Raw genomic sequence first — 15,019 nt, forward strand, 5'->3', positions numbered from 1 at the left:
GAATAATAATTTAAACCCAAATAAAATGTATTATGTCCTTATTTGTGTTTTTTATGTATGTTTAGTTGTGTAATAAGCAGGGGAAATTTGAGATGATATTTTTCGCAAAATACATCCCTGCATTATTGCCTCAAATAAATCTCATGTCATGCAATCATTGTATTACAAATTAATGTTGCTGCTTTGTTTCAATCAACAACAAATACATGATAAATGTACATTGTCCTTGAATGGGCCATCTCTCACTGGATTCTTTTGGTTGCATTTGAATGGTGTCCTTGTCAAAATGTGTCTCTGAAATGAAAATTTGCTTCCACTCCATTTCATGCTCTCTTTTCTTTATGTATCATACAGCACTATTGATTTCTGGAATCTGGCTTTTACTTTGCAATCAATTTTTTTCAACAATTAGATTCGTCCCTGCCATTCCACTGGTGTTTGTTTTTTAAAAGCTGACTTTTCCCCTTCTCTAACCCTCATTTATATATATCTGTACTGTAAGTACAATGTCTTAGTTTTGTGGTTGTATTGAGTTCTGGTTCAACAGAGGTACCTTTTCTCTCAAGGCCCTAACCTGTGGCTTCAGAGTTTTTATTATATATATATATATATATATATATAATTATATATTTATATATATACTTTAGATATGATGCAATGTGGGCGCGCTCTGTGACAATAACAGTGATGTTTAAACATCTGAACTAATAAAGAGTGGCAGCAAAAGATACAAAGAAGACACCATAATCCTCCTTATCACTGAACAAAGATCGATTTTACTATTTTCATATATATTTCTCATATAAGTCAACAAAATGGGCTATGGGATAGCTGATTTTGTGATTTATTTGAATATCTGTTGCATCATTGACCATATTTCCAAGGCCGGCCTACACATGTGCCAAAGATGTATACTGAAATGAAGTGCTGTATTTTGTTTTTGTGGATGTTTATGATTTTTTTTCATTACATTTTTTTAATGATTCTTCTTTAGGGTTGAATTAACTAGATTAAACCTTTTATAAAGACACGCACAGACTCAGGCGCGTACACTGACAGACCAGGACACAGCTGTGCAAGAGTGTGTTCCCATTCAGCTTTATTCTGAAAAACCAAAGTGTTTGGAAGCAAAGCCACTGTGAATGTTCCATTTTAATCCACAATGGGAGTTAAAGTGACTGCCTGATTGGACAGACTCTTGCAGTTTTTATGGAAAAGCACTGCTATTTTGGCAAAGGTTACTAAAAGCATTAATGAGATGACTTTAAAAATAAAATATGAACATTAACATTTTTCCAATCCCTTTTCATTGGTGATTAATAAAAAGTAACCAAATTAACGGGATGCGATTCCTTTCATGTTCGTACAACAAGGTCAGCAATGATTCTTATTTTTTTCTGCACCATATGCTGGAGAGACTCAGATATTTATCAGATATTTATTTATGACCTTGGATAAATACATGAACAAAATTACCATGATCTTATTTAATAGACACTGATTCTTGCTAGGTTGAAAAATCTGTTGACTATGTTTATTATCTTTTTAGTTAGTCTTAAAAGTCAATGCAATGAATTCTCCGAGTCTGTTTAAAGCAATGACTGTCAGTTGCTTATTTTTCAAACACTGCAGATATAGGAAAAGGCCTACTTCAGCCTGTAATGGAAAAAGAAATGACGGTCTATTGAATACCCACACATATCTCCACCAATTTCATTTGAGCTAGTTTTGCAATCCAATTTTCTTGGAAAAATTAGACTTAATTTTCACACAAGCAAAGCCATATTTTTAGCCTGCACAAATTCAGCTTATATAAAATAGGTAACTTTTGACCTTTTTCATATAGAGACAGAGACATCAAGTAAGTGGGCTACTGTGAAAGCAAAGCCCCCCCCCCCCCCCCCCCCACACGAGTTCCTCTGCACCTGTTCCACACACACACACACACAAACACACAAACAAACCTAATCTGCACCTGCTTCTCATGTGATCTGGGCATCATGATGATTCCGGTGGTAAAGCAGAAAAACTCTTCACTCTATGATCGGGGAAAAGGGGTTGGTGTGTGGGCTTGACGTCTGCAGCTGGTCAGTTACTCTTCAGTGAAGGCCAGGAAGACAGACAAAGAGCTGAGCTGCCTCAAACAGCCAAACAAATCAGCAGCATCCTCTGAATTCTCATGTAAAACAATACAGGCTGGAAGTCTGCCTTTTCAACTAAAGCATCAAGCTTTCACAGAACGTTTTATTCACATTGGTTCCTGATTTTAGGAAATTCCTGACTTCCTTTTTTTATATATATCATGAAAAAGGTGTATACAGTCCTCTGACAAAAACCCTTACCATAAAAACAGTTACTAGTCTCTTCCGTGGTTTTTAGGTTGTTGAAATAACATCAGTGTGACTGAATCTGACAGAACTATGGAATATTAAAAGAAAGAGAGAGACACATGGACCTTTATCAGAATTTAAACTAGTTATAATGATCATTTAAAATTAAATGAACCAAAACAAAAAAGCAATAAAAAAATCTGAAAGCGATAGAGAAATTATCCATTTTTTTAACAGCAGGGAACCAAATATGTGGCAATCGACTTCTCTCAGAACTGAATTATAAAGCATGCAATAATAATAAAAACTGGCAGCAACAATTTATTTAAAAGGTGTGACAGCTAGCCCCCTTTAAACTCCAAACCAACTGCTATACAATAAAAATTCAGTTGCCTTACAATTGGCCTTGCACAACATTAAAACAACTTTAACATTAACTAATGAAACATTTAGCACAAAAATATTTTAGCATTATTCTGACCACACATTATGAAACTGAAACACAACATAAGCTGAATGTCCTAGCTTCTGCTTTCCATACAAAAAAAGGTGTTTTTGAGGTTTGAACATTCTGCTTGAAATCTTGTGATGTATTTCATTGAAAGGAATGAATGAGGGGGAAAATGGAAATTGGAGATGTATGAGGACAAAATTTATATTTGTGAGTGAACTTCTCCATGATTTATGGGTTATCCAGTGTGAAAGTTATGTTAATGTTGTACAAGGCCATTTATAAGGCAACAGAATTTATGTTCTCTCTTTGTTTCATGGAAGAAAATGTAATATTGGAACGACATGTTGAACAGCAAACATGAAGTATTAGCTTCAGAACACCACCTGACACTTCCCACTGAAGCAGGTCCCTCAAAACTCTCTCAAGGGGCCTGAGTAAGGCCTCAGTGAGGTGAAAGATCACTCAGAAGGAGCCTAGAGTTCACTGGCTCAGAATAAAGGTGAACCAATCAAAAGCTCTTCATAACACTTGTATGGGAGGGTCATACTCACAACATGCCAATGTAAATAGTATATTTCAGTTATTTTCCTTATACCATATTCAAATGACCACATTTTCCAAAGAAAGGATTGATTAAGGGTCTGAATACTTTTGCAAAAGCCCTTTGATGTCTGCAATTTTTTCTATATTTCTGGTAATTATATTAGTTAGTTTCATCAAACTTATTTTGATGTTGGTTTCATGTGACAGTAAATAAATGTACACCACCACAAGCGACATTGACACATGCAAAGTTTTCTGTCTTAAACGTACAGTAATTCAGACACTGGCCTGTGGGTACTGACGTTTTGAGTGGTGAAAACACTCTTAAGAGGCCACTTGAAAGCCTTGGAGGTCATGCCCTCCCTGCCTGGCATCTGGTAACCTTGTCAGATAAGATCACCAGCATGGAGGACTTCAGCTTTCCTTGTAAACTGAGATGTAATCTCTTTAATTGGTGTCAGCTTAGAGTCTCTGCAGCCGAGAGACACATCGAGGAGCTCTGGGAGGACAGCCAGTCTTTCTGACCTTTTTTCAAACCACTTTTGCTATGCAAAGAGGGCATACGGGACTGGGCCTTACTTTCTTGTATTTGCCTTGGATGATGAGTCCCTGTTCATCTTCAGATCATTGAAAAATTAAAGGTGACATGAGGGCCTCAAACTAGATTGTTGCCTGGGAACTCACCTCCATGCTGTGTTGGAAAACACAGTCATACTCAAGCTTATTATTTCAAGACAGACCATTTACAGTCACAAATGGGCTACAATCCTAAAATAAACTCATGAAGCACTTCAAATGTATTAAAATGTCTGTGCAATGTTATAAAAAAACAATTTTCCTTTTTGGTATGATATGATATGATATGATATATGATACGATATGAGATGATACGATATGAGATGATATATGATGAACTGCATAACATATTGTTAAATTATTTTGTCTGATTTTTGCTAGTGTAAGAATGGTCCTCAGACAAACTTTGATTTTAATATTGCAGTAGGAGAGACATTCTGAGGAAACGGTGGCATTTGTGTACCGTGTTTATCTCCATGACTTACAACTATATACATATTAAAATGGCACTGCAGTTTATTGACTTTATTTGAGAGATGTACCCTTAAGTGCTGAAGGGTAAAAGAATATAATAAATTATTGTTAATTTAGTTTAACTTTGAATAATTATAATAAAATAATTTAGATGCTTTTCAACAAGAGTGATAAAAAGGAAAAAGGCAACAAATCAACATTTGTGTCTCAACAAAAAAGGCTATCAAGGTGAGATCAGGTTCTTATTTCTTACTCTGAAACAGTCACAATGCATATATATATATATATATAAAGAAATGTGATTTGTATTTTTAAATGTTTGTTGTTTAGTATTATGATTACATTTTAATGTATTATATATAAAATTGAAATTCTATAATTCTAAAGTTAGTAGATTATTTACAAAATTACAATGTATTTTTTTACTTTATAGAAATAACAATTTCATTCTTTTTTTTTTTTTTTTTGTTCATTGTGTCCCTGTCACGGCTTATGCTGCTGGAAGGAACACGGAGCCGAGGGATAAACAAAACAAGGATTTATTAAATAAAACATAAACAAGGTAAGTCGTAAATAACAGGTGGCAAGAGGCAAGTGGCAAGTAACAGGTGACAAGTAGACATTTAGACGAGTAGACCCGACAAAACAGAACTGAAAGGACAAGGCTTTTATAGAAGGGATAATTGGGGAAACACAGGTGGATGGCATGACTAAATTAACAGGGACATGGAACACATGGGGAAATGAAGAGACACACCTGGAAACTAATCAAACCAGACACGGAAGATAGAAACTGGGTCACAGGGGCAAAAACACACAAAATGAGTCCAGGTGTGTGACAGTACTCCCCCCTCCCGGTAGGTGCGTCCTCGCACCGTAGAAACAACAAAGGGAGGCATGGGTGGGAACTTGGGAGGAGGTTCCGGTGGAGGACAGCCTCCCAGGAGGGGGCCAGCAGACAGGGACTACAGAGGAAGGAGCCAGGGAGGAGATGACGGAGGGAGGAGCCAGGGAGGAGACAGGAAGGATGTGAAGCAGGAGGTACCCAGCAGGACCCAGGCCACAGCCATAACGGCCCAAGGTGGGGCCGACGGTGGAAGGAGCCATGGAGGAGGAATGGTCACTGACTCCAGGGACTCGACCCACGGCAACGGAGCAAGTGGAGGAGGAGCCCGAGGCGGAGACGGAGAGCCGAAGAGCCAGGGTGACGGGGAGGAGCCGGAGGTCCTAGGCAGAACAGATGGCTCTGGTGACTGACGCGGCGATGTGGATCCGGAAGGCCGCGGTGAGGCCAGAGTGACCGAGGACTGAGGTGTAGCCGAGGGGATGAAGGAGCCTGACGGAGCCGGAGGGACGGAGGGATGAGGCGAAGCCGGAGGAGTGGAGTCCCGAGGCATAGGATGGACGACGCCAGACCAAGGCGGAGCCGGAGGGACGAGGGAGCCAGGCAGAGCCTGCGGACTGCCGGGCCACGGCGGAGAGGAAGGAGCTAGGAGCCATGGTGGAGCCGACGGGTCAACGGGCCGAGGCGGAGTCCAGGCCTCAGAGACTGGAGGCGGAGGTGAGGGAGACGCCGACCAAGGCGTCGCTGGAGGATGGCGGTCCCGCTGAGCTCGCACCACAATGGTAGGCTGAGGGCGAGCAGAGGGGCAGCCAGACGACAGCGGAGGAGGAGGCAGGAGTGGGTGGGAATTTTGGAGGAGCAGGCATTGGAGTAAGCTCTGGGGCTGGAGCCCGTCCTGGGCTTAACGGAGGATCAGGAGCCCGTCCTGGGCTTAACGGGGGTTCAGGAGCCCGTCCTGGGCTTAACGGGGGTTCAGGAGCCCGTCCTGGGCTTAACGGGGGTTCAGGAGCCCGTCCTGGGCTTAACGGGGGTTCAGGAGCCCGTCCTGGGCTTAACGGAAGATCAGGAGCCCGTCCTGGGCTTAACGGAAGATCAGGAGCCCGTCCTGGGCTTAACGGAAGATCAGGAGCCCGTCCTGGGCTTAACGGGGAAACAGGAGCCCTTCTGGGCTTAACGGGGAAACAGGAGCCCTTCTGGGCTTAACAGAGGATCAGGAGCCCGTCCTGGGCTTAACGGGGAAACAGGAGCCCGTCCTGGGCTTAACAGAGGATCAGGAGCCCGTCCTGGGCTTAACAGAGGATCAGGAGCCCGTCCTGGGCTTAACGGGGGAACAGGAGCCCGTCCTGGGCTTAACAGAGGATCAGGAGCCCGTCCTGGGCTTACAGGAGGATCAGGAGCCCGTCCTGGGCTTACAGGAGGATCAGGAGCCCGTCCTGGGCTTAACAGGGGAACAGGAGCCCTTCCTGGGCTTAACAGAGGATCTGGCATAGGCGAGTTGGAAACCCCCTCATTTTGACCCATTTGGCGCTCCACATTTTGCTCCCTAGTGGTGGGCAGTGTCGCCGGCTCTCGCACCTGGTCTGACGGGTTGCTCTCTGGCTCTCCGTCATCGGTGGGCTCGGGCTTATGCCTCGTACCGTGGGGAGATTGTAGGCTGGGCTCTGGGTCCAGAGTGGACCTGGCGAGATCCTCCATTGGGCCAACCGTGAGAGGTGACCCATTTCTCACCAGATTCCACTCTATAAATGCGGCGAAATCCTCCCAAGGACCATCTTTGGGCGACAATGCTCTGCACCTGGAGTTCAGGCTGGCGTGATAAAAGGTGCAGAGCGCGTGGTCCGGGTAGCTGGTGGCATTAGCTATCCAGAGAAACCGTCTGGTATGGTCCTCGAGAGACAGTCCCTCCTGCTCCAGCAGGAGGAGGAGGTATTCGGGGCGATAGAGGGGATCCATGACACACTACGGAAACAAAAAGACTGTGAAAAAACGGAAAACAAAACGGAGGGAAAACACGCAGTTTTTAACTTCTTTTTAGGTCGGGTCTTCTGTCACGGCTTATGCTGCTGGAAGGAACACGGAGCCGAGGGATAAACAAAACAAGGATTTATTAAATAAAACATAAACAAGGTAAGTCGTAAATAACAGGTGGCAAGAGGCAAGTGGCAAGTAACAGGTGACAAGTAGACAAGTTGACATTTAGACGAGTAGACCCGACAAAACAGAACTGAAAGGACAAGGCTTTTATAGAAGGGATAATTGGGGAAACACAGGTGGATGGCATGACTAAATTAACAGGGACATGGAACACATGGGGAAATGAAGAGACACACCTGGAAACTAATCAAACCAGACACGGAAGACAGAAACTGGGTCACAGGGGCAAAAACACACAAAATGAGTCCAGGTGTGTGACAGTCCCTTTATCAATTATGTTTAATTGGATTTAAGTGAAGAACAAAGGTAATTTTTTTTATGGTCCTTATTTGTATTTTATTATGATTACACTAATATTTCCTTGGTCGAATGATGTGGTTTTAGGGGAAAAAAGTAATTTTTCAAAATGTCCTTGGCAGAAAAAACACACTTAATTTTTATGTAAATGAGGTTTGGTGCAACCTTTTTTTTCTTCTTCTTTTTTTTCAGTGAGGAAATGATTTACAGTTCAGTGGAGACCGTTTTAAATTAAACTATTCAGACACAAATGGCACCACCAACTACTGAGAATGACTTCTATATTGACCACTTCCTTGACTCATGAGACCTACCTGCCATTGCATTTATTTGCTATTACACTACTAAATGGAACCTTTGATGAAACCATTAATATATGTAAAATATAAATATGTATTTTATGTATTGTAAGTTATAACCAGTGGCTCACATGTGGATTCATTCATGTGTACTTGAAAAGCACTGCCAAAAGAAGCAACTATTTCAATCTCGGTATGATCAGGACATAGAGAAAAACTAGACCGAATAAACAGTCCTTAATGCTCTCTTCATTCAGATTTTATTAGTATAGACATACAACTACAGCTGTCTAACCTAAAGAGATTTGCAACCTTGTTAAATATATCATTCTTTGTACAAACATACAAAAGAAAACCCAGGAGCCCAATACATACAGTACCTATATGCTTTACTGTGCATTTGCTGAACGATTCCCTATTTGACTCCCACATGATTTTCTACTCTCTTGTGTTTTTCTTTTTACAGCACATGACCCAGCATATACCCGCTGAGGCAGGAGACAAAGGGAAGAGACAGCACAGGCAATCCACTGATGGAGGTGAGGGGAGAATGGTCACCAAGGTGATTCTGAAATTCAAAAGCAATGAAAACAAGTTGACCTTTGGGGGGGTGTTTGAATGTGTCTATTGTAGCACCCCGGGTGGGACCTCTGATGGCAAATGCCCTCCAATTTGCCTGTGTAGATGTCTGCAATAGCAATGTGGCTTTTCTGATGACAGAAACCATCTTGTATTCAATGTGTTAACAACGTACTACATACTACACATTCAGGATCCACAAATGAGTGATGCTTTCGGCTACTTCTTCGTAAAACTAAAGGTCCAAAAAGGAGGTTTTTGCAATGGTGCCACAGAACACTCTTAAAAATAAAGGTTCTTTATTGGCATCAGTGGTTCCATTAAGAAACTTGAACATCCATGGAACCTTTCAAATGCAGAAAAGTTATTTATACTGTAGCTGAATCATTTTCCTTAGATTTTTCCTTAGAGAAATGGTTCTTTTAGGATTTGTTTACTGAAAGATTCTTTTGGGAACCAAAAATAGTTCTTCTATGGCATCACTGCAAAAACACCCTTTTTGGCCCTTTATTTTTAAGAGTGAAGAATGATTTAAGGTTCTTCAAAGAACCTTTCAGTTCTTTAATTATTATTTTTTGTTTGTGTGTTTTTGTGAAGAATATCTCGTATTTTGAAGCATTAACATACTAAATGCGAAACTTTCAAGATCAACAAATTAGTTTTGTTTTCAGCTACTTTTTCTTGTTTTTCTTTTTCTTGTTTTCAGCTATTTTTTCTTTAAAATAATGGCTCCAAAAAGGAGTTTCTTCATTGAACCATCAATGCCAATTAAAAACTTTTATTTTCAACATTATGATGCCATGATAGAAGAACCATTTTGGGTTCCTGAAAAACCCTTTTGTTGAACAGTTATTAGAAGAATCATATTTTTCGTAGTGTGAAGAACATCTAAAGAATCTTTTTTCCACTATAAAAAACATTTTGTGCAATGGAAGGTTTCCATGAAGGTTAACAAATAAACAATAAAGATCCCTTATTTTTAAAGGGATAGTCCACCCAAAAATTAAAATTCTGTCATGAATTACTCACCCTCATGTCGTTTCAAACCCATAAGACCTATGTTCATCTTCAGAACACAAATTAAGATATTTCTTGATGAAATCCTAGAGATTTCTGACACTCTTTAGACAGCAAAGGGAATTACCACATACAAGAAGGACACCAAAGACTGATACAGAAGAGAAGAAATTGTTGGATAAAGTCATTATTTTTGTTTTCATTGCACACAAATTTTTTTCATAAAATTACAGTTGAACCACTGATGTCACATGGAGTGGACTATTTTAATAATGTCCTAACTACCTTTCTGGGCCTTGAACTTGGTAGTTCCCTTGCTGTCTATTAAGGTTCAGAAAGCTCTCGGATTTCATTAAAAATATCTGAATTTGTGTTCTGAAGATGAACAAAGGTTTTACGGGTTTGGAACGACATGAGGGTACGTAATGAAAGAATTCTCATTTTTTGGGTGAACTGTCCCTTTAAGGGTGTGATGCTATAGAAGACAAATCTCAGGTTCCTCAAAGAACCTTTCACTGAACAGTTCTTAGAAGATTCATGTTTTTGTAGTGTGAGGAACAAGAACCTTTTTCTACTATAAAGAACTTTTTGTGCAATGGAAAGGCATAATGGAAGTTAAAGGTTCTTCACGGATACACAGCTTACAGATACTTTTAAGAGAGCAGGGCTAATGTATTGTTTATCTCTTGAGTTTTCTATGCCTATATTCATATTTCTATGCCACTGGCTGCTTAAATAAGGGTCTAATAGTGCGCACATGTGTGAGACCCCAGTGCTTTTCTGTCCTCATTGTGCAGACACTTGAAGAGGCGCTCTGAGTTGTTCCAGGCGCAGTCTCAATATTTGCCCACTCTACCCAGCAGGAATGCTTTCTCCTCATTACTTGGTGACAAAGTGCTGGCTTTAACAAGCATCCTTCTGCCCCTCCTCGGCATTTAGAGCCCCCCCCACAAAAAAAGAACATCATTTTAATTATGCAGTCAATCACAATTAGAAGCAAATGTTTTCCCTGTTGGGCCTGCCCCTCTTTTCAGGGCTTTGTGCCTTGCCCCTTTGTGCTCTGGGAGAAAGGCCTCAGCGGTCAATGGGGTGGCTGAGTGGATGTGTGTGAGGTGGAGGCTCGCGTCCTTCAGCGCACCTCGGAACGTGCTTTGTCGGGGTAAGGGGAAGCAGGGGGCGAGGGGAGGAGGTGGAGTACATCCGTAGCACATTTGCTGAATTAAGGAGCACAGTGGGAAGACTTTGGACGAGAGGCTGAGGGAACGAGGGGGGTGTTGATGGAAGACTTGTTGCTAGGTGACTAACAACCACTGCGTGTCCGTCTTTTTCTTCTCCTTTATGCGCTGTTCAATTCTCCGTTCTGCTCCCAGATAGTCACATTGCTATTTTTTTTTCCTTTTCCTCACCGTATCCTGTCCACTTACTCTGAAATAAAGAGTTCCCAGAGAGGGAAAAAATTGTCTTGCGCTATTTGTGCCCTATAGAGTGATTCTCGGAAGGCTATTGAACGAAAACTCTGTCTATACAGCTAACTAATAGAACACAATATTTCAGCACAATGAGGCACCAAAAGCTTGCCGTAACTGTGAGTTTAATGCTCTCCAAGGTTGTCATTTTTATATTTGCTATATTCTATCGCTTTGCACACCATATTATCATTATAAATTCATGTTCTTCATTTTAAATTTATATTTAAATATTTTCAAATATTTTTGTTTGCATTTGGAACATTTAGTATAGTTTCACAGTTAAATGAACCAAAACACTAACTGCTGCACAATACTATGTATCTGCTGTTTATCTGTAAAATCCCCTTTTTAATTTTTTTAAATATATCAGGCATTTTACTTTATGTAATATTTATTAAATTGTTTTGTCCGTTTACTAGTTTTTCTAACATAATATGCATTCATTCATTTATTTATTCAGTTATTCAGGTATTTATCAAAAGTGAGAGAGAAATGTACGCATGAATCATGGTCAAACAATGATTTACGATGTCAAAAAAATGAATGAATAAACAAACAATCAAACAAATAAATTTTTTCTATAATGCTTTGTCTATTTTTGACAAATTGGAGTTTGTTTTTGTCCCAAATTTTCTTTCTTTCTTTCTTTCTTTCTTTCTTTCTTTTGACCACATGATTCAGAGGTCATTTTCTTGTTCATTTTTATCATTATTTTATTATGATTACATTACATTACATTACATTTTAAAAACAGTTCAGCTGTATTATAGAAATGTGATTTTGCATATAAGTGTGTATCTTAAGAATCTGATGATTCTTTAGAATTGTAAAGACTGTTAAGAATTTTCAAGGTTTATTACTGTCAAATTAAACAAGGGTTCATGTTTCCATAATGTTTATACATTGATTAATTATGAATGCTTTTCTTTTGCATGCTTTAATTGCAAATTTGTCATTGTGTTTTGATTAAAGATCATATGCTTTAAAGCTATTGCCAGCTCTCATTTCCCAGCATATTTGGTTGAACGTGATTTTTGACATCTGATTCTAAGTCATCTCTTCTTATGCTGAAAAAAAAATAAAGAAAAATAAACAGCTTCTGTTGTCGCTAGGTGGATGACATCACGTTCTTCAGTGTGGAGCTGTCGCCGAGCTCATGGCATGATATCACAATCTTAAGGCTTGCATTGTTTGAGGTCTCAGAGCACCACTGTCATATACAGAGCATCAGTTCTGCCCAGTCCACACAATGCATAAATCAGACATCACTTTCAGACAAATCACACTATAATGTTTAATATGATGTAACATCCTGAGGATACAAAAATTATTTTGTGTGGGGTTACTGATGATCACAGAGGTCAGGAAGATTCTTTACCCCCCTAAGGTCTTGCATATCTTCGAGCCTCCTTATTTGCATGTGGACAGCAGTGCTCGCCACTGGCTCCACTTTCTGTTACACAGGCATGTTGAGACAGATTCCAGAGGGACTCTAAGCTCCTCCACCCGGTCTGATGACAGCAAGCATCTGACCAGCTAAATCAACCTTGACGTGCCAGCCAGCAACACAAAACTGGACCAGTGCTTATAAGTGACCTGATATGATGTAGGCCGCAGTGATATCTGTCCTTGCCATGGCCAGAAAATCCCTGCCTAATGTTAGAGGCATTTAACACATATTTCAGCATTTTCTTTCGCTGTTAATCTTGTGAAATCTTACACAGTTCGGCATCATGACCTCCTTGGCACATCTGACAATGACAGCATGCAGTGAATAGTTGAATAAAAGAAAATAAAATATTAATAAATTAATTTAAATAAATAAAAGGTTGTACAATAGCTTTTTGGTTTAATCTCAACAATCTCAATAAATGTACAGTACAAATAACAATGTTATGTAAAGTAAATTAAAAAAACAATACAAAATACATTCATTTATTTGAAATAAATTAATTAAATAGCATTTAAACTCCAGGGTTCCAAAAGAGTGTGTTATGCCACAGATTTTTGGGATTGTTTCAGTCAACAGTTAAAATAACAATTCTTTCTTAGTGTGAATAATTTTTTTAAAGAACCTTTTATGAACTGACAATTTTCCATAATTATGCCAATATGCCAATATATTATGGTATATACCAATAGAGAACATTTATTTTTAAGAGTAAACTAGGTACACTGTTAAATAATAATAATAATAATAAATACATAGATAAATGATCAAAGTTGTAAATAAACCAAAGATTATTGGAATGTTTTACAAGAAAATATTGTGTGTGTTAGTCAGTTGTTTTGTAAAAAATAAAAATCCTCTTACACTACTATATGTAGCACTTTTACCTTGAAGTTGTGTATGGCTTACTCATAGCCCCCTTACCCAGGTATCTGCAGAAGTGATTAGGCAATAATGTCCCGTTTATGGGCTTATGCCCCGAGCCACTCGTGCATCTGCTTAAGATCCACTGATCATATTAGCAAGCAAAGTCCACACTCCCTCCTTACAATCCATCTTTAAGCCATGCTCCCATGTACACACCATAGTAAAGTGATAGTTTCCAGTTCAAGCTGGAGAAATGGAATTAATTTTGTGGATTCAAGCCATTTAAGCTTCTATCCTAATGCTCAAAGATGAAAGCCCAGCATATGAATCACTGTTTTTTGTTTTGTTTTGTTTTTTGCCTTAATGCGCAAATTTTTTTTATTTTTTTTTATTTGTTATTGATTTATTTTCTATTTATTTATAGAATTATATATAGGAAGGTATGACCGTATCCAGGGTTTCACCCATATTTACAAGCGATCATTTTAGCTGGTGTGGATTACAGGTCCCTTTCTGATTTCCATCTCCCCCTGGCCTGAACTTTATGAGTTTATAAGAGGCTCAGCAGCACTAAGATGGCATTACTGTAGGCCGCCTGGACATGTGTCACACATGAGGTCAATCTGTGCAGTGCTAACAGAAGGACAGCCAGCCACCCAAAACAACTGATTAAACACTTGCTAGGCCTCTGCAACAGCAGTGGTGAGAAAATTAAAATGTTGAAAATGTACATAGAAGGAATTTAAGCACTTAATAATAGTAATAATACCACTACTAGTTCTTGACTGAATGCAGTTGTCATGCACATATGCATTTAACATCTTTGTGATGCCACTTTTATCTATTAGGAGCATTCATGGTCTCAGCTTTTCACATACTGACACACCAGAATGTTCCAGATTCAGTCAGAGGTCAAACATGTGATGGCTATTTGCAAGAACACAGATACTGTATCAATTCCCTGAGAGACTACACCTACTCCTAAAACACTGGGTGTACAGTACAGATTACGCAGATCAACAGCAGATTACTCATCTAAGTAAAACAAAGTTAAAACAACCTGACAAGGGGATACTGGGAAAAGATCAGTATTCTTTAATATGTTGTAGTCTGTATTTGTGATTGTGTGTGTATTTGTTTTACTTATTTTGTCGGGAAAAACATAATAATAATCATTCTAACACAAATGTAACATTATGTAATATTGTCTGAAAGTAACAATTATTTGAAATGAACAATTTTATAAAATGATATTATATTATATGAGCCTATGTATGTATAGTCTGCATCCATTTAATGTAGTAAAATTGCTTTGATTGTTAACATTAATGCATAAAAAAGCTTGAACTATTAATGAGCAATGTAACAAATGAAATTTTGATAATATTTATTGCCATTTTGGGGGAAATTACACATATATAGATCTTTCTAGAATTTTTGTCTTCTCCATATTTGCTGTTCTAGCATCTTTACTATCCTTATCACTGATAAAGCAATAATAATATCACAATCATTATGTGCATCCCCTGTCTACGCAAATGCAACACAAGCTTGTGTTTTCATATTTTTGCCTAAAGATCCAGGTGATGCACTTACTTGCTAAATTCATAAATCTGAGCTCATTAAGACAAACAAGTACATATATAATGTGGAAACAGGTAGAGTG

This window comes from Carassius carassius, chromosome 27, assembly GCF_963082965.1.
Source record: "Carassius carassius chromosome 27, fCarCar2.1, whole genome shotgun sequence".
Taxonomy (NCBI): domain Eukaryota; kingdom Metazoa; phylum Chordata; class Actinopteri; order Cypriniformes; family Cyprinidae; genus Carassius; species Carassius carassius.